A 22,231-nucleotide genomic window follows, 5' to 3' on the forward strand; every position below is an offset into this window, starting at 1 on the left:
TTGATTACCTATTTACACTATTCACCTATTCCATTGACTTTGCTTCTCCATATTGATTTTTAAGAGATCTTTTCATATTCTGAAAACTAATCACTAATTTTTATATCAATGGTTGATATCTTCTTCTCATTGGTGACTTGTATTATAAAAAAATTTTTTTAAGATTTTTATTTATTTATTCATGAGAGACCCAGAGAGAGAGAAAAGCAAAGACACAGGCAGAGGGAGAACCAGGCTCCATGCAGGGAGCCCCATGTGGAACTCGATCCCGGGACTCCAGGATCATGCCCTTAGCTGAAGGCAGGCGCTTAACCACTGAGCCACCCAGGCATCCCTATTATAAAATTTTTATGGTTTCTTTTACCACACAGTTTATTTATTTTAACATATTCAGATTTATAAAACATTTTTCTTTATGATTTATATATTGTTGTCCTGTTTAAGATATCTTTCTTTTCCAAATATCATAAAGATATTCTTCTACTTTTCTTTCAACAGTTTTACAATTTTACTTTTTACACCATGCCTTTAATCCATCTGGAATTTGTGTGTACTGTGAGGTGCAGATTTAACTTTATCTTTCTAAAATTTCTTAGCACCTTTTATTTAGCTTGCCACTTTTGTCATATCTTGAATTTCCATGTATGAGAAAATTTATTATGGGCTCCATATGGTTCAATTATTAAAAGCATGGTCTCTTAAAGTAGACTGAGCCTGTATCCCAACATCATCACTTAATATCTACGTGGCCTTGGGCAAATTACTTAACCTCTCAACCTTCTTTACCTCATCAGTCAAATGAGGATAATGTATTAGGTTCTCCAGAAAAACAAGCAGTAAAAATTTTACTTTATATTTTATTATAAAAATTGGCTCACATAGTTATAAAGCCCAAGAAGTCCCATGATCTGCTATATAAAAGCTAGAGAACGAGAACCAGATGATATAATTCAGTCTGAGCCTGAAAACCATGGGAACAGATGGTATAACTCTCAATTTTAGGCCAAAGGCCTGAAAATCATCCAAAGGCTAGAGAATCAGGAGCCCTGATGTCCAAGGACAGGAGAAGATGGATGTCCCAGCTCAAAAATAGAGGGCAACATTGCCTTTCCTCTGCCTTTTGTTTTATTTGGGCTCTCAACAGATTGGATGACGCCCTCTAACATGGTGAGAGGCCTTTACTCAGATTGTTCTTATTTACTCAGTCTGCTGACTCAAATAATCTTTTTTGGAAACACTCTCAGAGATACATCCAGAAATAATGTTTTAGCCAGCTACCTGAGCATCCCTTAGCTCAACCAGGTTGACAGAAAATAACTATCACATATAATAATAGCTCTTACCTCATAGGAGTGTTTTAAGGATTAAATGGATATTTACAAATTGCTTAGAACTGTGCATGACACATAGTAAGCACTATATATCGTGCTCTCTCTGAAAGTTTGTTAAATAAAAACACGTGCTTTAGAATAGGTATGTGCAAAATTCTGTTAGAGTCTTGACTGTTGATTAATTTGGGAAAGGTACTATCTTTACAATATTAAATCTTTCCATTTATGAATATGGTAAATGCTTTCATTTACTAAGGTGTTCTTTTATATGCTTCAATAAAAGTTATAACTATCTCCATATAGATCTTACACATACTGATTAGGTCTACTCTGGGTACTCCTTCGTATTTGATGCTGGTATAAATGGAGACTGCGTAACAATATTGCTATTCTTTTTCTTTCTTTTTTTTCTTGCCGGGGCACAGGGCCCCAATATTGCTGTTCTTGAATTCACTAACCTCCTGGTCTCTTTATTGGTTCCAAGAGTTTGCAGATGTTCTCAGATTTTCTACATGGACAACCATTTCTCCTAGGAGAATAGGTTTTTTTTTTTCTTTCTGGTCCTTCTATTTTTTCTTTCTTTACTTCAAAACCTCCAGAAGAATATTGAAAAAGAGGGCATTTTTGTCTTGCTGGCTAGAGGAATGCTTTTAACATTTTATCATTAAATATAATGCTTGCTTTAGTTTTTTTTTTGGTGGATGTATCAGTTTCTTGAAGGCTGCTATAATCAATTACCACAAACTAGATGCCTTAAAACAACAGGGATTTATTCTCCCACAGTTCTGAAAGTCGGAAATATGTAATCATTATCATTGGGCTGAAATCAAGGTGTGTCAGCAGAGACATAATCCCTCCAAAGGATCTAGGGGAGAATCTCTCCCTTGGTTTATGGCCACATCATTCTAATCTCTGACTCCATTTTCACCTTATTTTCTCATGTGTGAGTGTGTGTGTGTGTGTGTGTATGTGTGTGTGTGCGCGTGTGTGTGTGTGTGTGTGTGAGAGAGAGAGAGAGAGAGAGAGAGAGAGAAAGAGAGAGAGGGGAGGGGGGGCGGGAATCTTTCTCTGATCCTCTCTTTATTATAAAGCCACCTGGGATGGCATTTAGAGCCAACATCAATAACCCAGAATAATCTCCCACCATAGGATCCTTAACTTAATCACATCTGCAAAGCCCCCTTTTCCGAATAAAGTAATATTTATAGGTGCCTGAAATTAGGAGCTGATATCTTTGAGGAGCCATTTTTTCAGTCTACCATAGCACATATACTTTAGTCCATTCAGAAGGCATCCTTCTACTCTTAGTTTACTAAAAAGTTATTACTTTTTAAAATTTTATAAATGACTATTGAATTTCATTAGCTGCTTTCTCTACATCTATTGAGATGATCATATGGTTTTTCCTACTTTGATCTTTTTTTAAAAAAGATTTATTTATTTATTTATTTATTTATTTATTTATTTATTTATTAGAGAGAGAGAGAGAGAGAGAGAAAGAGAGAGAGGTAGAAACACAGGCAGAGGGAGAAGCAGGCTCCATGCCGGGAGCCCAACGCGGGACTCGATCCCCGGACTCCAGGATTGCACCCTGGGCCAAAGGCAGGCACCAAACTACTGAGCCACCTAGGGATCCCTCTACTTTAATCTGTTATTATAATGAGTTAAATGAGCACATTTACTAATATTAAACTAATTCTTTCTTTCCTGCTTGTACACATTTAATGATTTTTATGTATAATACTAGATTTTATCTGCCAACAATGTATTTAGAATTATATTTAGGTTTGGACTGTGTGTTTCTTCTGACAGATTTAGTTTTTTAATGATTTTTATTTCTTCCCAAGTCAGTTTTGTTGTCATATTTTTCTAGAATTACCCATTTTTTAAAGTTTTCAAATTTATTGGTATGAGGTTCATAATTTTAAAAGGCATAAGGAACACTATGATGTTCAAGTAGCTCCGGTTCTGTAACCATAGGTATTTCAAATGTAGTGTTTTGTTTCTCTCTCTCCTCTTCCAGTTTATTAATATTACTACAGAATTTTTATAGACTTTTAAAGAATCGACTTGTGGTTTTATTAATGGTGCTATTTTTTGTTTTAGTTTAAATTTACCTTTATTTTTATTATTGCCTTCATTATATTTTCTGTGGTTTCATGAAACTTAATTTTCTAATTCACTGAGTTGTATACATACCTAATTTTTTAAGTTCTACTTAGCCTTCTGCTTTTATTTTAAATTTTTGTCAAATAAAAATGCATATTGTTAAAAATATTGATTTTCTTTCAGAAGTCATTGTAAGAAGAATAGCAGGCATAACCATGTTTTCTTCACTTTCAGCTTTTTTAGGTGCTTATTTTGTTTTTTTTTAAATCTCCATTTCTCTAAATAACGTGTTTATATATTGGTACTTTTGATATTTTTAATTGTAGACATTATCTATGATTTCCTTCTATTAAAGTCAAGGATTTATTATTTTATTTTATTATTTTAAAATGCACATTCTTTCTTGCCTTCCACACCCAATCCTCCACTTATAGTTCTATTTTAATTTGGTTAAATCATTATTCAGTGTTTGATTATGATTACCCAAATTTCCTTATTAAATGAACCAAGAATTTACTTTGTAATATACCAAGATGTTTTTCTTGCAAAAATTTGTTTAACTTGGATTTTATGGTTTTCTGAGGTTTTCATTTGCTTGTCTATTACTCATCACTAATTCATACTTTCAACCAATTGTCTAAATGTACTCTTTATACATGCAGACATATTAGATACTAGTTTCATCTTCCTGAATATTTCCCAGGGACTTTCAACCTCTTCTGATCTAAACAGGTTGTCCTTGTTGCTCAGTTGTCCTCCTAGGAGCATTCTTTACCACTACCCAGAAAACTCTCTGTTGCCACTATCCTGTATGACTTCTGTTCTCTAAATTTATGATTCTCATTTTAGTGGAGCTCATTTTCCATTAATTTTCTAGGTAAATATTTTGAAATCTTGAATGTCTAGAAATATTTTCACCCAACCTCATATTTAACTTAGAGTTTGAATGAATTTACAGGTTATAAACAATTTGTCTTCAGAACTTTGAAGCATTTTTCCTTTGTGTTCAGTTGCTATTAGGGATTATATATTTTTGATTCATCCTGACTCCTAAGAATGGGTTCCAACATTTGGAGGGTTTATTAGGGCCTACCCTCAACATCTTTGGTGACTACAGTTTTGGTCTCTTATGATGCCATAAAACTGCCAAAAGCTTTGTTCAGCTTTTCAGCTTCTCAGAAACCTATATCTGTTCATCTTTTCAATATTTCAGCTGCCTTTTTTAAATTAGCAAATATCACAAAGGAAAAAGCAATGCCAAAAGTAAAGGCTCACTTCCCTGGCTCACCTCACTTTCTTTTTTTTTTTTTTAAAGATATTTATTTTTTCATGTGAGACACAGAGAGAAGCAGAGACACAGGCAGAGGGAGAAGCACACTCCTTGCAGGGAACCCGATGTGGGACTTGATCCCAGGAGTCCAGGATCACGACTGAGCCACCCAGATGTCCCCCCTGGGACATTCTTTCATTCTGAGATACTGGCCTCATATCTTCTTCAGTGTCTCCTTGCTTTTGTAGCTTTAGGATGGCTTCAAACTGATTAGATAGATGATAGGTGGATAAATAGGTAGAAATTTTAGAATTTGTTTTTTCTCATTGGGAGGGACAGTCCATTTTTGTCTGACCTTCCAATAATATAAATTTCTCTCAATCTTAAACTACTTATTAAACCCACTTACAGGTAATTCTGTTTTAACCTCACCTTCAGCCTCATTTCCGGAGGTACTTATTTTTCCTATTTCTGATCTTTCTGTGCATCTTGTGGTATAAATGAGGTTCCTTCTCTGTTTTCTTCACTGACAACTTATGATATAAACCTCTTGGATTTGCTAAGTCATTACTACTTTCTAGCTTATAACCTTATACTGCTGCTTGCTGCTTTCTCTTTCTCTTTGGTCTCATACATCACATTTGTGAGGTTTTAGAGAGAGTGCAATGGTTAATCCACCATTATTGCCCAGAAATTGTTAACTAATTTTAACTCTTTTATTAAAAATACATGTATTTAAGTCTATAAATCTGCCTCTAAATATTACTTTAGCTGCATCTCATAAACTTCAAGATGTACTAATTTTATGATTAGATATTTTAAGAATATTTAAAGAATTTATAATTTATTCATTTGCCCATTATTTTTAACTTCTTTAAATAAATTTCAAGGGCAGCCCGGGTGGCTCAGTGGTTTAGCTCCGCCTTCAGTCCAGGGCCTGATCCTCGAGACCCAGGATTGAGTCCCACAATTGGCTCCCTGCATGGAGCCTTCTTATCCCTCTGCCTGTATCTCTGTTCCTCTCTCTCTCTCTGTGTCTCTCATGAATAAATAAAATAAAGTGTTAAAATAATAAAAATAATAAATTTCAAAATATTTTAGGTTTAAAGACAACTTCCTTATTGATTCATTACATTCTTGTCAGAGCATGTTTTCTATATAGTATTGGTTATTTGAAATGTATTACAATTTACTTTGTAGCTTATGTATAGTCAATTTTTATAAATATTCCATGCATGCATGAAGATTATTTTCCAACTGTTGGATATAAAACTCTCTATATAAATTAAATCAGGCTTTGACTTGTATTATTAAATCTTCAATATCTTTATTACATTTTTGTCTAGTTGACTTATTCATTACTGAGAGAGCTATAATAGTGGAGATTTTTAATCACTTCTTTTAATTCTGTTAATTCTTTGTACATTTAAGGCTATGTTAATTGAATGAAGGTTCAGGATAGTTTTACCCTCATAGTAAATCGTCCCTTTTATCATTTTCTATTGACCTTTTATCTCTTTTATGTCCCCAAAGTCTATTTTGCTGAAATTCATAAAATTACATCAGTTTTAACTTGTCCAGAATTTGACACAGAATATCTACTAGTTCTACCTTAATATTGTCAACATTTCTGTCATTGTATTTTAGGATGTCTTTTGAAACTGTATATATGGACTTAAAACATTATCTGAGACTCTCCTTTAACTAGGTATATTGTTTATATAAATTTATTACTTGAAATATGTAACTATTTTTCAACTTTATATTATCCTTTATTTACTTTATTTCCTTTGTTGTTTTCTATTTCCCTAGTGAGTTCTTTAAATTCCTTTTTCCTTCTACTAGTTTGAAAGTTTGCCTTCTATTCCTGTTCTTTTACTGTGTACGTGAATTAACAAAGAGAAAAGCTAAGCAACGTAAATCTAAAAATGCACTAATTTCAATTTTCACCACCTTATTAATTTGGTCAAGTAATTTAGTTCCATCTTTTTTTATAAAGTCCCCAAGTTAGTCTCAATAGTCATTGTCATTTTATTTAGTCAATGTTGTTAGATTTGCCCAAATATTTACCATTTCCTCCAAACACTGTTGCTTCTTTCAACACAAACATTCCTCATTCCTTCTGGATTTAAGTTCCTTCTTTAAAGTTTCTTCTTCCTGAAATACATCCTTTACTCATTCTTTCAGTTGGCTCTTGAGACTGATAGAGTCTTTCCATCTTTGTTTTCCTAAAGTATTTTTTTAATTTGCCCTTCCTGTTGAAAATGATTTATCTTGGTATAATATATAATATTATTGCTTTAAAATTATTGTTTTCCTTTCTTCAAGCTCTATTTTTGGGGACTACTTATGGTGGTCTGATGGTTACATCTCTGGTATTTTGTCTTTTTCTTTGGTGGCCTTTACAATTTCTGTCTATGTATACTGTTTTGAAATTTCACTACCATATAGCTAGGGGAGAGATGTCTTTGCATTTATCCTGATTGGGAATCACAATATTTCTTCAATCAGAGGATGTATGTCCTTCATAAATTCTGGAAAAATTTCATCCTTCTTTCCTCATTATGTTAAAATAGTGCCTTTTCCTATTCCCATTGTCATATTATACTTCAACAGTAATGAACCTGTTATATCTTACAAGAATCTTTTAAAATTTATTATTTTCTTTTTTTCCTCCTTTTAAAAAAAAATAGTTTCCATGCCAAGTGTGGAGTCCAGTACAGGGCTTGAACTCATGACCCTAAGATCAAGATCTGAGCTGAGATCAAGAGTCAGACACTTAATCAACTGAGCCACCCAGGCACCACTTTTCAAATTTATTTTTTAATTCAAGTATAACTAACATGTTACATTAGTTTCAGGTGTACAGTATAATGATTCAACAATTCTGTACATTACTCTGTGCTCATCATGGTAAAATGTGCTCTCAATCCCCCCTCACCTATTTTACCCATTTTCTCCAGTAACCATCAGTTTGCTCTCTATATTGAAGTCTTTTTTTGTGTGGATTTTTTTTGTCTCTTTCTTTGTTCATTTGCTTTATTTCTTAAATTCTACATATGAATGAAATAATATGATATTTGTCATCCCCAACTGACTTATTTCACTTAGCATTATACCCTCTGGATCCATCCATGTTGTTGCAAATGGCAAAATTTCATTCTTTTTTATGGCGGAGTAATATTCCAGTGGTATTTGTGTGTGTGTGTGTGTGTGTGTGTGTGTGTGTGTGTGTGTGAGTATATACACCCTGCATCTTCTTTATTCATTCATTTATGGATGGAAAATTGAGTTGCTTCCATATCTTGGCTATTGTAAATAATCCTGAGATAAACATAGGGGTACATATATCTTTTGGAATAAAAAGTTTTTGCACAGCAAAGGGAACCATCAACAAGACAAAAAGACAACCTACTAAATGGGAAAAGATATTTGCAAATGATAAATCTTATATGGAGTTAATAAGCAAAATATATAAAGAACTTATACAATTCAACACACACAAAAAAAATCTAATTAAAAATGGGCAGAAGACATGAATAGACATTTTTTGAAGAAGACATACAGATGGCCAACAGATACTGGAAGAGGTTCTTAACATCCCTAATCATCAGGGAAATGCAAATAAAAACTATAATGAGATACCACCTCAAATCTGTCAGAATGATCAAAATCAAAAACACAAGAAACAACAAGTGTTGGTTGGCAAGGATGTGGAGAAAAAGGAACTCTCATGCACTCTTGGTTGGAATGCAAGCTGATATAGTCACCGCGGAATATGGTATGGAGGTTTCTCAAAAAATTAAAAATACAAGCATCTTAAGCATCTTAATCTGTTCCTTGTTTCCTATCTCTTTTTGTCTCTTAATATTAAATTCTGAATAATTTCCTCAGGTCTACCTTCTAGTTCTAGAAGGACTAGAATTTCGGAATTTGTCTTTAGCTCTAATTTAGAATCAACTTTCTATGACATTTCTAAAAGTTATATTTGGTCCTCTTTCAAATTTATCTGACTTTTTTCATAGTAACTTGATATGTTTTTAGAAAGTCATTATTTTATTTTTTTAAAAAGATTTTATTTATTTATTGGCGGGGGGGGGGGGGGTGGTGCAGAGGAAGAGAATCTCAAGCATTCTCCACACTGAGGACCCGACATGGGTATTCATTCCACAACCCTGAGACCATGACCAGAGCCAAAATCAAGAGTCAGATTCTTAACCAACTGAGCCACTCAGTTGCTCCTAGAAAGTCACTATTTTATATCTTTAATCATTTAGACATATTTTACATTATTTTTCAGATTGTTCTCTTATTTCAGGATTTTTGTGTTCTAATTATTTTATGTTTGGTTTCTGTTGATTCTTACTCATGGTTGATTGCTCATGTGCCTAAGTGTTTTAAATTATAAGCTCATTTATTATTGGATTATAATCAGTTATTGTCACAGTAATGTTTCATAATAAACTATTTTAGGATTCAGTCTAAAATAGACTTAATAATGATTATTATTAAGCATATATTTTTGCTCACACCTGTGGGTCATCTGAGGTTTGTCTAATCTGGGCTGGGCTCTTGCTAGGTTTGACTGTAAGCTACAGGTTAGGTCCTAATATACTTCAGGCTCTAGCTGCATCTTAGACTCAGGTCAGTTCCATATCTGTTTATTTTGAGGCCAAAATGATGGCAGAAGTGCAACAGGGCAATTACAGCCACATCAAGTACATTTCAAGACTTAGCTTGATTCATGTCCATCAATAATCCATTGGCTAAAGCAAGCCACATGGTCAAATCCATTATCAATGAGGTGGAGAAATACTTTTCACCTCTAATGAGAGGAACTGCAGAGTGACATTGCAAAGTAGGGGTTAAGGGGGAATATAGAAAGGGATGAAGAACTGAAAACAATAATGTAACCTGTAACATGAGGCTTTCTTTTTCTGTAAGAAATCTATGTGACTTATATTGTACAAATTTTCCTCCAGAGGAGTTTTGCATTTACTTTTTTCAAGAGTCCCAGAGGACCAATTTCCATGTCAATTTCTAGGCTCAGTTCTAAGAAAATGCTGACAGTGTAAATCCAAACCCAGACCCACATGAAGTTAAACCCTAGCTTTGGAATTTTCATTTTCCTGACATTCTGCATGAGCTGAAGTAGGAAGAGAAAATCTTTATCGTTTCCCTGTGCTAGTAGGTGGATTATTTTCTTAATTTCCTTAGGATACTGCCCTTCATGGATCCTGTATGTATGAGTGGTTCCTAGGTCTAACTCTACCTGCTACAGCACCAGAGTCTCATTTCATGTTCCCTTTTTGGGTCAAACTCAAGTGTCAAAGTTCATAAAATCAGTACCTCAACATAAACTCACCTGCTAATCCCTTTCAAGTTTCTTCATGGTTTCTTGCACTTAGGCATTTCTCTTTCTTTATTGCAAATTCATCTGCACAATGAAGTAAATATTGTATTAACCATTTCTTCATGTTTATCGTTGGAAGGCATTCATTGAATTCAAGTTGCCACTGATTATAAGACACACTGTTGTTTTTCATGACACCAAGGGGACAGAGTAGTAATAATAACACTGTCAATTAAACTATAACACAAAGTTACCTTTCACTTAGAAATTTTTATATCTTTTATATATATATAATTTTATCATCACTCATGAGCATATATACAAAGGAAAACATAAGTAATATAAAATTAATCAAGGTGGTCTTAAAACTGCTTCACACTCAAGAGTTTGATGGTTGTGAATTACCTTTTGACTGAGAATTATTGATATTTGTGCTTTTCTCCATGACATTATTTTCTTTTATTAAGAGAGTTGGTGATGCAACAATTTTTAGAAAGCATTTCATTATTATTTGTGTTTTGTACTCAAAGTTGCTGCTGTCCATTGTGCAAAGTTTGATGCTGATCTCTTCTTGATCTTACCATAATGTGTTAAAGGAATGTTTTCTGATAACAATAAGGACTCATTTTCCTTCCTCAAATGATTCTTAAATAATTTGCTGATTAAAATGTTAAGGGGATACAGTTATCTAGTCCTATCCTTAGGAATATCCATGAAGTTTGTAGATGTACAGGCAGTGAGAACACCATCATTTACAGATGTTAAGGGAAACTGTCAAAAATATGCTTCTTAGAATCAATAAAATATGGTAATATATATTTTTGCTATAACCAGAAGTCAATACCACTTTTTAATGAAACAAAAATAATTCAGGGATGCCTGGGTGGCTCAGAAGCTGAGAGTATGCCTTTGGCTCAGGGCATGATCCTGGAGTCCCAGGATCGAGTCCCACATTGGGTTTCCTGCATGGAGCCTGCTTCTCCCTCTGCCTGTGTCTCTGCGTCTCTCTCTCTGTGTCTCTCATGAATAAATGAATTAAATCTTAAAAAAAAAAATTAAAAAAAATAAAAGGCTCCTCAAGGAAACATGCATATGTGTATACAAACAAAAAATGTGAAGTTATATACCTATGATAGTAAAAGCTGATGTGTGTTTGGTCCTTACTCCTGCCAGACACCATGCTAAGCATTTTACATACATTATTTCGCAGTCATTACACAGTCCTACTTAACACACAATCTTATCTAAACTTTACCTTAACCTCGTGCAATCAAAATTTGAACCCCCTACCACTTGAGTATGCAATGAAAATATACCATCCATCTACCTTTAACCGATGTAGCATTACAACCTCTCACTCAGCTGAGTAGGGGTCCAGATGTGTGGATAGAAACAGATTCAACTTGCCAGTTTCAGTATCTCACTCTTTTTCCTAGAAAAGGACCTTGCACTTTGATGGGACTCAATAAATATCAATGGTTGAATGAATGTCAGCAAGATATAATAATAGTCCAAATTACTATAATCTGTTGAGTATGTAGTATATACAAGGCATTGTGCTAGGTGTTTTAAATGAACATGTTCTCCCTTAATCTTTAGCAAATAGCTTGCAAGGTAGGCATTTTAAAGAAGAGCAAACTAAGCCTCACAGAGGCTAAGTGACATGTCCAAATTCATACAATCAGTGAGAGAACTATATTTGCATCACAGTCAAAAACATTTTGTCCATCATCTTCTAATAGTCTCAAACAGCCTGTACAATTATATATCCTGGAGGTACATTTAAGATCACCTGGGACTCCTGCATTTTCTAGGTTAGAATATAAGTCAGAGTCTGAGTTCTCAGGAATCTCTGAGAATGTTCTAGGGACAAATGAGGATGACTCTTGCTGAGTCACCACTACACTGTTCATGTACCTTTCGGGTATTCAGATGGTTTGGTAGAATTTCCATTTCTCTTTTTAAACCTCTGACTCAATCTGCCTACCATAACCTAACCCGTAATTGAATTAGCTCTTAATAAAATGACATACATTTTGAATCTGCCTTCATTGTAGCTTCAGAAATTATCTCTTGCCAATTTTTCTGGGTCAAATAACACTTTGTGTCAGGTAACTAGTGAGGAATTCTGATGTCATTCATTTTACTCTGTAAGTACCTCCCAGAAAAGAATCGGGATATAAGTGACTGTGCTATAGAAACATATATTAACTTAGGTTTATAAAGTTGTAATGACAAATCTTTAAGGCCTCAGTCAAATCATTCCCCCTCCAAGAAAACTTGGATTCCCTTGTTCCTCTCATTTCAAGCACCCATAGCAACTTACTTATAGTGCAGTACTTAACACAGTCTATTTCTTTTCTTTTCATGGTATACTTTCTATTGATATTATTTATGTGCTCCCCCACCTAAATCGTGGGGGATTTGTCCCTCTTATTCACTTTTCTTTGGGTCCCTTATGGCACCACTCTTTGTTTATGGAATTTGCTCAAAATATATTTGTTGAAGTGATCCAAATGTTCAATATTGAACAGCAACTCTTATTCCAGTTTTGACTTTTCTTTTATCATGACCTAATATAGCTAGCTTTTTGAAATAATAGACTGAGAACATCCCATTCTTACAGTTTCTATTTTTTTAAAACAATACACACACAATGAATACAAATCTCAGAGCTTGGCATTTTTCCATTACACCAATACTTGCTTTGCCTCTTTTGGTTGCACTGAACTCAATCAACCTAACCCTTCACAAAATCCAGTGGCAAAAAGTGAGTAGAGTTTGGTTACATTATGGAGATTATTGACCTGTATATCCTTCAATTTGCCCATGATGAACTTTCTCTTGCTCACTGTGATTTTTGGAAATTTAGCCCTTGGTATACTGTGCACTATAATAGACACTCAATATTTAATGAATTGTGTTGAATTACTCTTAGTTCCTAGATTCATTTGCCAGAATCCAAATTACTGTGTCATAGAAAACTCTATGATAATGGGTTAATCACTCAGCAAATAGAGAAGGCTTCTAATTTGTGACCAATCCCATACCAACTCTAGGGTCTGAGAAGTCTTTAAAACTGCACATTAAACCATATTATCATGGTTCTGTTCTACTATAACTTAAATCCACATTTTCCACATATTGTAAAATTCCTTCTAAATCTACATGAAATTCAAACATTTTAAGAATTTTAAAAACACCACAAAAAAAACTTAAAAAGTAATAATTAAGCAACTGAAAATATCCTTCGTATGTGTTTGATATCTAAATAATTACTGAAAGGGACTTTTCGAAAAACCTCAACCAATATATTTGGGAATGATTATGGCCAAATGGCTTAGGTAGATTTGATTGTCACCAACTAATGTGTTCTTACACGCAATCTAGATGCCCCCATTGAAAAATGAAGCAGCAATGTACACCTGAAGAATGCAGTTACCTACCTCTGATTCAATTTTTTTCACTAACATTCTCTGTGAGGCTCTTACCTGGCTGTTAACTTCACGTACTTCAAGAGTTGTCATGGGCAATATTAGACTTGTCTGTGTAGACCCAGGGCTAAAACAAGAACCAAATCAGTGGAAGTTATACAGATACAGGTTTTTGTTTAATATTTTACAAAATAATATTATAAATTACATAATTACCAAAAATTTATTTATACTGACTTTTTTCTGATAGTAAATATAGAACTTTGAGCATGAAGATGGAAACGTATTTAAAAAGTCATGCACAGTCCTACCAACTGGAAAGAATCACTGTTATATTAGTGACTATCCTATACACACTATTTTAAGAAAAGAATTTTCTCTCCTCAGGATAATGGATTGAGTTAAGGGAAGTTGGGGTAGCCCAGCTTTGGAGGTGTGCAAACAGCAGCTGACCTCTCTGTCAAGGCTTTCAATAGAGAGTTGGACACATGAGGCCTTCCAGAACTACAGACTTTGGACCTTTGGGGGCTCATGCTATGACTGCGAGGGTCTTCTCATTCATATGTATACATTTTTCTTATTCACCAGTTTTAGTACTACTTTTATATGGATGGTGCCTACTTTTACAGAGTTTTTCTTAGCTTAAGGTAAAACCGGCAAATAAAGCTGATTTGATATTTAAAGCATACATGGGGGTTATTTGCGATCCATATACATTGTGAAAGGATTCCTCTCATCTAATTAACACACTCAATACCTCACAGATATACTTTTTTTTTTGTGAGATCCATATTTATTTTTATTCACTCTTTCAATTAATGCTAAGAATTCACATTGCTAACATTAAAAGTGGCACTTGGGGAGCCTGAGAGTGGCTCAGTTGGTTAAGCGTCAAACTTTTATTTCAGCTCAGGTCATGTTCTTAGGGCCATGAGAGTCCCACTATGGGTTCCATGCTCAGTGTAGAATCCACTTGAGATTCTCTCCCTCTCCCTCCACTCCTCCCCCTACCTCAATTAACTAAATTAAAAAGTGGCCCTTATCCTACAAAATTCTAGGAAGTAGAAAACTAGAAAATCTTTAAGATCCCTTCCTCCCTCCAGGTTTAAGGAGAGAACTAGATGTTTTTCTTCCTTGCACAGTACTCATCAGTGTAAGAGCTCTCCCATAGTGAGCCCTGAAATGAATCAGTCCTTCCTATGTTGTAACCCACACAACAGCCCTTTGACTAGGTACTACTTTATTTTAATTTTATAGATGAAGAACCAAGATTTAGGGAAATGAAGTAACTTATTTGCCTCATCCACAGAGGGAAAGCAAAACAAAAATACCCTGTCCCTCCCACAATTCTGTAGGTCCACCTGTGGCTCTGAAAGCAAAAAGACTGCAGTGGTGCTGGGTTGTGCACGTGAACATCCAGATCCACGGGTCAGGTGTCCTGAGAATCTGCAGCAGCAGGGTCAGCCCGCACCTGGCCCGCCCAAACTTGCTCAATCCCCCACCCCCTCCGGGCCCCCGCCTGGTTCTCAGGACCCAGGACAGCGCCTGGGCTTTCCTGGAGCAGTGCGGGCGCCACACCTCCAGCCCTCTCTCACCCAGGCTCTTCCGTCCATCTTCCCAGAAACATCCCGTTACAGAGAGACCTCGAGTAGTCTCCAGTCCTTTCCAAAGGCGAATATACTCTTGGCCCCTCAAAGTCACAGAGCCTTCAGCCTGGGCGCCCATGTGCCTGGCAGTTCTGAGCTGCGAGTCGGCCGCATTTTCCGGCTCACATCACGGTGGAGAGCAGACGGACCTGGGAATGGTTATCGGCCAAGAGCTGCAGGCGAACAGCTAATCCAGTCCTGGAAGGGGGCACTGGTAGTTAAGCCCTTTAATGGCCTCAGTCCTATGATAATTAGTCCTGGCCTGGAGCTAGCGAATAGCGAGCCCCTCTAACCTGAAACGGAGCCTCATCCACTGCTCAACGCTAATCCCTTGCACAATGAAAGCTGAACTAATTCACTGGGTAAACACCCTCTCCAGTTACTTACAAGCTGTCTTATTTCAGCCCCAAACCAAATAGAGAGGCGGCCAGTGACTGGAGAGAAAATAAAATATTAAGAACTCATTTTGCCTGAAACTCCCCCTGGGATGCTTGCCTATCACAGTATTTTGTTATGGCAATCCACACTGACTAATATAGATGGAAATAATTTCATTTTAGGAAAATTCTTCTATACTCATAAACCTGGTTTTTCATTTACTTATAAATCTGCTTCACAAACATTCAAGAGAGGTCTCCTGGATGCCAGGCGCTGTTCTAGGCATTAGGCATATAAAGTGGAAGAAAAGCCGGATATGCTTCCACTCTGAATTTTATGGGCAGAACAGTGGGTGCTGGGTCTGCACAGAATTCAAAGGCTGTGATATGCACATTTATGAGCCAGGCAGCAGTTTTCCTGTGGACACAGAATTGCCTGAATTAACCAGCTAACTACATTTAGGAAACATACACCATTAACACAGTCCCATTTTAAGTTCAATAGAAAGAGATTAAGAAAAACAGAGAAAACTGTTCTTGGGCATGAATTCTACTAATTACATTTTCTCAGCTCCTAGCACTTTGCCTGTAAGAAATAGGAACAGCAACATCCTATACTTTCAGTAGAGGGTGACATTATTATAGAAAAGAAGACTGTCTAGGAAGCCAAGACGAAAGTTCCACATCTAGTTTCTAGAATAGAACATAAGAATTGTTCTCCTTTGAAAAGTGAGAAGATTCAAGATATCTATATTCCTATGCTTGAGGCAAGCAGAAAGTTCTTAAATACTATGTTTACTCTGCTTTAATCTGAAAAATTCTTAGAAGAGTTGCATCAGAATCTCAGATTTTTATCTTTCATGAATTTAGCAAAAGGGAAAGAAGTATTTTGGTAAACACCATCAGCACACAAGAGTCATTATCTTTCAAAAAGTAAACCATTTACACAAAAAGTATCAACTCTTTCCAAAGATGTTTTCCATGGTGGCTTTTGAAGATTTGGGGGATGAAACTGCAATTGTTAAGCTCCTACTGGACCTGCTCTTGATCTGATTTTGGGTTTCTTGAGAGTATGAACAAAATGCATCATCTCCTGGACACAGATGTGGTCCCCAGTGGATAGTCATGCATCAGTCAAAGCTTACTAAGCTCCACTGGTCCCAGACCATTATCTACATCCTAGATGTGGACTGCCTAGAGGCAAATGAGAAAGACTCCTGCCCTCCAATGGTTTACAAGCTAACACTTGAGACAGGCAGGCAGACAAACATGGGTGGGTGTCATTGGCATAGCATTAATGAGAATTGATACGTACTCATCACAGAGAATACAGAGAGAATCATGGAACAGCCATAGTTTTTTAGGCTGAATTTCATTTGGATTCTAGCTACTTTCTAGCTTTGTGATGCAAATTATTTAATCTCTCTGAACCTCAGCCCCCTCATCTGTCAGATGGAAGAGTACCCAAGGACACAGGGTAGTTATAAGGATTAAATGATAAACTCTAACCAGTTGTCCATCACAGTCCCTAGAACTTTCTGGAAGTCCAATAAATGTTTGCTCTTTCAAATAACTTCCAGTATTATTCATATAAATTGCTTATTTTATCTGAACTATATATGATTATCTTCAAGTGTTCAGAAACTCAAGTTTATTCAGAAAATAGAAATTGAAGTGGGCTATGATGTGGGCAATTGAGGTAATTCTTGTAGTACTCCCAAGAACTTGATTTTATGCTCAATCTTTGCTTGATTTTTCATAAAGCTGTGCTTCAGGATGTGGGCCTACCATGAATCCAGCAAAGATGGAAGTTGCCTCTCTCCAAGGCAGGGAGTGGCTAAATCAGGAGGTAGCAGTTTCTCTTGTCAAGAGAGGGTGGATCCTCCTGTCAAGGATGTCTGCAGTAGCCTTCACCACTCTATCTCCTGACCCCATTTGGGCATTTGATGTGTATGGAGGACCCTGGGTCTATGGGACAGGGGTGGAAAAGTGGAAGAGAATAGAAATCCCACCAAGAAAGAGTTAGAGACTGCAGTGCCTCTAAATGATTTACAGGGGCTCAGGTGCCAGAGGACCATGCAGGAAGTACAGGTGCCACCAAAGGTGTGTCAGGTCCGTTAACAGTAGGGACCAGGAAGAGAAAACAAGCTGATAGCCTACAGCTGGATCCAGCCAGCTCTCAACATGCTACCAGTGATTCCCTTTGAGAGCCTGTGGCTCTTGTCATTGCACTGTCAGCTGTGCCATACCCACCTGATGCTAGAATGTCCACTGCCACCTGCATTCATTCTGGGCCTCCTGACATTGATTTCCAGTTTACCTAATCTGCCTTTTTCTGAGACTTCCTTCACTTCCCAATATTAGTTTTTGACTTGGGTTGCCTGCTTTGAAACTCTACTTAGCTTAAACTCCTACTTCAGTCCAGGAGGCTGGGGTCTTGAGCTCTGGGGACCAGGTCTGGGCTGGGATTACCTGCTTCTTGCTGTAGAAATGGAGCCAGTGGTAACCTGAGAGACTGCGTCTGAGGTGAAACTGAAGGGAAAACAAATTATTTAATCCACCATGGGAAGGAGTGCAGCTAAAGGACAGGGAGCAAGCAGAGGGTACTTTTATGGCAGCCCTCAACCCTGGGAGAGGAAGAGCTGTGACAGGCACTAAGCTTGGATACACCCATAGCCTGTGATCGCTGACTAGTAAACTGTGCCAGGATGGATTGTAACAGGACAGAATCACCATTCCAATTTAGGGTCCTCAACTAAGCTGTGGTAACATGCATTCTTGGGACTGGTCCTGGGATTACAATACTTTTCTTATAGCTATAGCTTGGCCCCTGACTGAGCCGATGCTATGAAGGCAAACAGCCCTCTCTCAAGATTTCTACCCTCTTACCTACCAAGAGTGGGTATTTTGAGGGCTCACATTCTTGGGCAGCAACCACCGAGACTCTCCTTGTTCACTGGAATCATGGGGTTCCATTTTCAAGGCCCACTGTTTGAAAATGCACATTTCAACACCTGAACATCCTGAACATTTGTCAAAGAAGAGACATATCAAAATACAAGGAGCTGTCTTTCTGTTCATAGTTTTCTACCTTTATATCATAATGCTCAAGCTATGTAGGGACCACTTACATCAGAAAGCAATTGAAGAGATAGTCAAGAATATTATAATAACATCCTTTGGTAACAGATGAGTGACTAGTTATTCGTGGTGAGTACTGAGTAATGTATGGAATTGTTGAATCAATGTTATGCACCTGAAACTCACATGAGGTGTTAATTATACTTTAATAAAAAATAAATAATTATAGATAAGGAGAAAAAAAACAAAACAAAAACAGACTCATAGATACAGAGAGCAAACTTCTGGTTGTCCAGGGGAGGAGTATGAGGGGATGAATGAAACAGGTGAAGGATATTAAAAAGTACAATATTCCAATTGGAAATAAACAGTCATAGGGAGGTAATATACAGCACAAGGAATGTAGTCAATAATATTGTAATATGTTTCTATGGTGAAAGACGGAAACAATGTATACTAGTGATCATTTTCTAATGTATATAACTATCAAATCACTATGTTGTACACCTGAAACTAACACGTTAATTAGCCTTCAACAAAAAAATAAACAAAAGCTGAAAAAAATGAAGGCAATTTAAGGAGGTGCTAGAGGTTTTCCCAAATCACTGATATTCTGTATCCTCAACTGTGAATTAGAATATATCATTCTTGGGTGCCTGGGTGGCTCAGTTGGTTAAGCATCTGCCTTTAGCTCAGGCCATGATTTTAAGGGTCCTGGGATCAAGCCCCACATTGGGCTCCCCATTCAGTAAGAAGTCTGTTTCTTTCTCTCCCTCTGCCTCTCTTTCGGCTTGTGCTATCTCTCTCTTTCTCTCAAATAAATAAATAAAATCTTTAAAAACATATATATCATTCTTAAGTCACAGGCGAAGAATAATTGTGGGGTCCACATTGCTGAATCCTTATTGAATGTTTTCAGAGTAGAAAGAGAACATTGGGGTCACACCAGTTAGATCTTAGCAGTTACCACATAAATCTGAAAACTGTGGTCACCAATGGAAACAGGATGGTTACCTTTGGAATTTGTACACCTCATGATCTGAAAGCACAAATGAGGAAGTGAGTTAAGATAATAGTCAATCAGGGAAAGACAATTATCATATGGTTTCACTCATATGTGGAATATAAGAAATAGTGAAAGGGACTATAAGGGGGGAAACTGAGTGGGGAAAAATTAGAGAGGAAGACAAACTATGAGAGACTCCTAACTCTGGGAAACAAAGGGTTGCAGAAGGGGAGGTGGGTGGGGGGAGGGGTAACTGGGTGATGGGCACTAAGGAGAGCACATGATGAAATGAGCACTGGGTGTTATACTATATGTTGGCAAATTTAATTTTTTTTTTTTTAAAGATGAGAGTTCTAAATCTTGACCACATTGGTGAGCTTTCTCATGTTTCCCCAGATTCCATAGAAGCCTAAAGAGACAGGCCAGAGTTAAGGGGAGGCCTGGAGTTTCCTGAACACACTCCCTCTGTACCTCCCCACAGTTTGGTCCCTAACTTCTGCTGATTCCCAACTTTGAACATGTAAGTCATAACCTCCTGAAGTATCAGCTTCCTCCACTGAGAGGGAGATAGAACTAATGTGACTGATCTGTGTTTTAGGGTTATGCTAAGGATCAAATAATACAATGGCCAGAAAAGAGTCGTGTAAAGTATCACACATGTGCAAGGTATTATATTTAAGTAAGTGCTTAATAACTAATTTTACATGAAGATAACAATGTTATTTGATACTTAAGTTTTCTCAGCATTTTCCAGATTTCTGTGTTTGACAAGTTAATCCTCAATTCTATGTTATCTGCTTTGTCAGCCAATAGAGAATCTTGGTCTCCTCAGGAAATTTAGTGAACAATGAAACAGATATAACGGCACAATTTGGATATTTCAAGTTCAAAGACTTGTCTAAAGTATTAACTTCTTATAGAGAGCTTAAGTCAGGTATAATCATACAAGATCTCAGATGTGGTGGAGACTTTTTTTTTCAGTTTATAATATAGGGATGATGGGCCTGAGGGAAAATAACTTCTATTATTATTGATAGAAATGCAAAGTTTTTATACACAATGCTGATTTTTTAGCATTTTTCATATACATGTTTATATATATCAGTTTTTGGCCATTTATTACTTTTTGGTTCTTACCTAATATTCTTCTGAGAAGGTGCTCATCAGATCAGAACTGAACCCTTCTGAGGAGCCCAAAGCCAACAGCCCCTTTCCTGATGAATATGGTCCAGAACACTACAAACTAAATACTGGAGGATCTGTCGGTAGAAAGGGCCCATAATTAACAGGACTTTACAGGCACTTGGTGGTGCCAGGATATGCACAGCTGGTTGGAAGTAGGTATAGCCAAAAATGGCTTGTATGAGCAGCCACTGCCCTATCTCAGGGGATCATCAAACCCTTACCAGCAGAATCTGATTCTTTATCAGAAGTCAGTCACCAGGCTAGAATGAGCCAGGTCCTAGAGAGCTCTTAGACATATCATGATGGGCCAAACAGAAAGAGTCCCTGAGTAATATAGAAAGCATTTGACTAGAGTGTGGCATTAAGGGAGTCTAAAGGCAGGTAGCAGTAACTACCCAAGCTAGGACAGACCTCAGGGAATTCCAAGTGGTGCCATTGGGAAGGTGTGGTATTTAGAGTCTGGAGAAGCAGTAAGAAAGAGCACAGATATTCATGTTTTGATGTTGGATAGCCCCCACCCCAGGGACTGAATAGGACTGGATTAGGGCAGGGGTTAGGCGCTGGGGAAAAAAGGCTCAAAGACCAGGCACCAGGATGCCTGGGTGGGTCAGTGGTTAAGCATCTGCCATTGGCTCTGGGCGTGATCTCAGGGCCCGGGATCAAGTCCCACATCAGGCTACTTGCAGGGAGCCTGCTTCTCTCTCTGCCTATGTCTCTGCCTCTTTCTGTGTGTGTCTCTCATGAATGAATGGATGAATGAGTGAACAAATGAATAGACCAGGCATCATGGAACAAGATTAGGGCCCTCAGGTACAAGGTGAGGATTCAGACACAGAAAACAAGGTTAGCGATATAACTCTGGAACCTGGATTTCAGGACAGAATGTAAACAGTAGCAAGTCCCACAAGACCATGAAATCTAGGAAACTACTGGAGCTAGATAGGTATAGAGCAAAGATAGACCTGAGACTTAGGTGGAAATAGCTGAAAGACAGCCAGGAGGATAATTTTCCTAAAGGTAGGCTTTCAAGATAACTTGTTTCTGGAAATAGGGTCACATAGCATGAGCCTGGCTGGTATAGCAAGAGCAAGCCCTACAGTGGCCAGATGGTCTATGCCAGGATAACAATGTGGGGAAAAGGCTGGGCAAGTTCCATTAGACTTATCACAGAGAGGGCAAGGTAGGGTCCTAATGGCCTGACTTGGTGTCAAGAAGGACTGAGGTTTTTTTTATCTGTCATGGAGCTCTAGCCTCACCCATGGGGGACCTGCCTCTGGGATCTTAGTCCTGGGGTAGCCAAAGATGTTCTAGATCTCCCAGAAGAGATGATCCTCATCTATCCAGGAGCCTTTACTTTCCAGATTACATGGGCCTAGGTTTGTCCCTCAGGTCTAGGATCTCTGTTTTATGGCCAGTGGTTCATTGTTACCTAATATCCA

At 37.1% G+C, this 22,231-nt stretch overlaps 1 long non-coding RNA gene across 1 annotated transcript in view; it reads right to left on the minus strand.

The window, feature by feature from the left end:
- Nucleotides 1-15,343, minus strand: part of LOC112932532 (uncharacterized) — a 192,439-nt gene extending 177,096 nt beyond the window's left edge. Inside the window, exons 1-3 of the long non-coding RNA XR_003237485.2 lie at nucleotides 15,093-15,343; nucleotides 13,555-13,624; nucleotides 10,076-10,147 (exon numbers count right to left, since the gene is read on the minus strand). This is a non-coding gene — a long non-coding RNA (uncharacterized lncRNA). The remainder of the gene's footprint in view (nucleotides 1-10,075; nucleotides 10,148-13,554; nucleotides 13,625-15,092) is intronic.
- Nucleotides 15,344-22,231: the final 6,888 nt, after the last annotated feature.

Source organism: Vulpes vulpes, chromosome 11, assembly GCF_048418805.1.
Source record: "Vulpes vulpes isolate BD-2025 chromosome 11, VulVul3, whole genome shotgun sequence".
NCBI lineage: Eukaryota > Metazoa > Chordata > Mammalia > Carnivora > Canidae > Vulpes > Vulpes vulpes.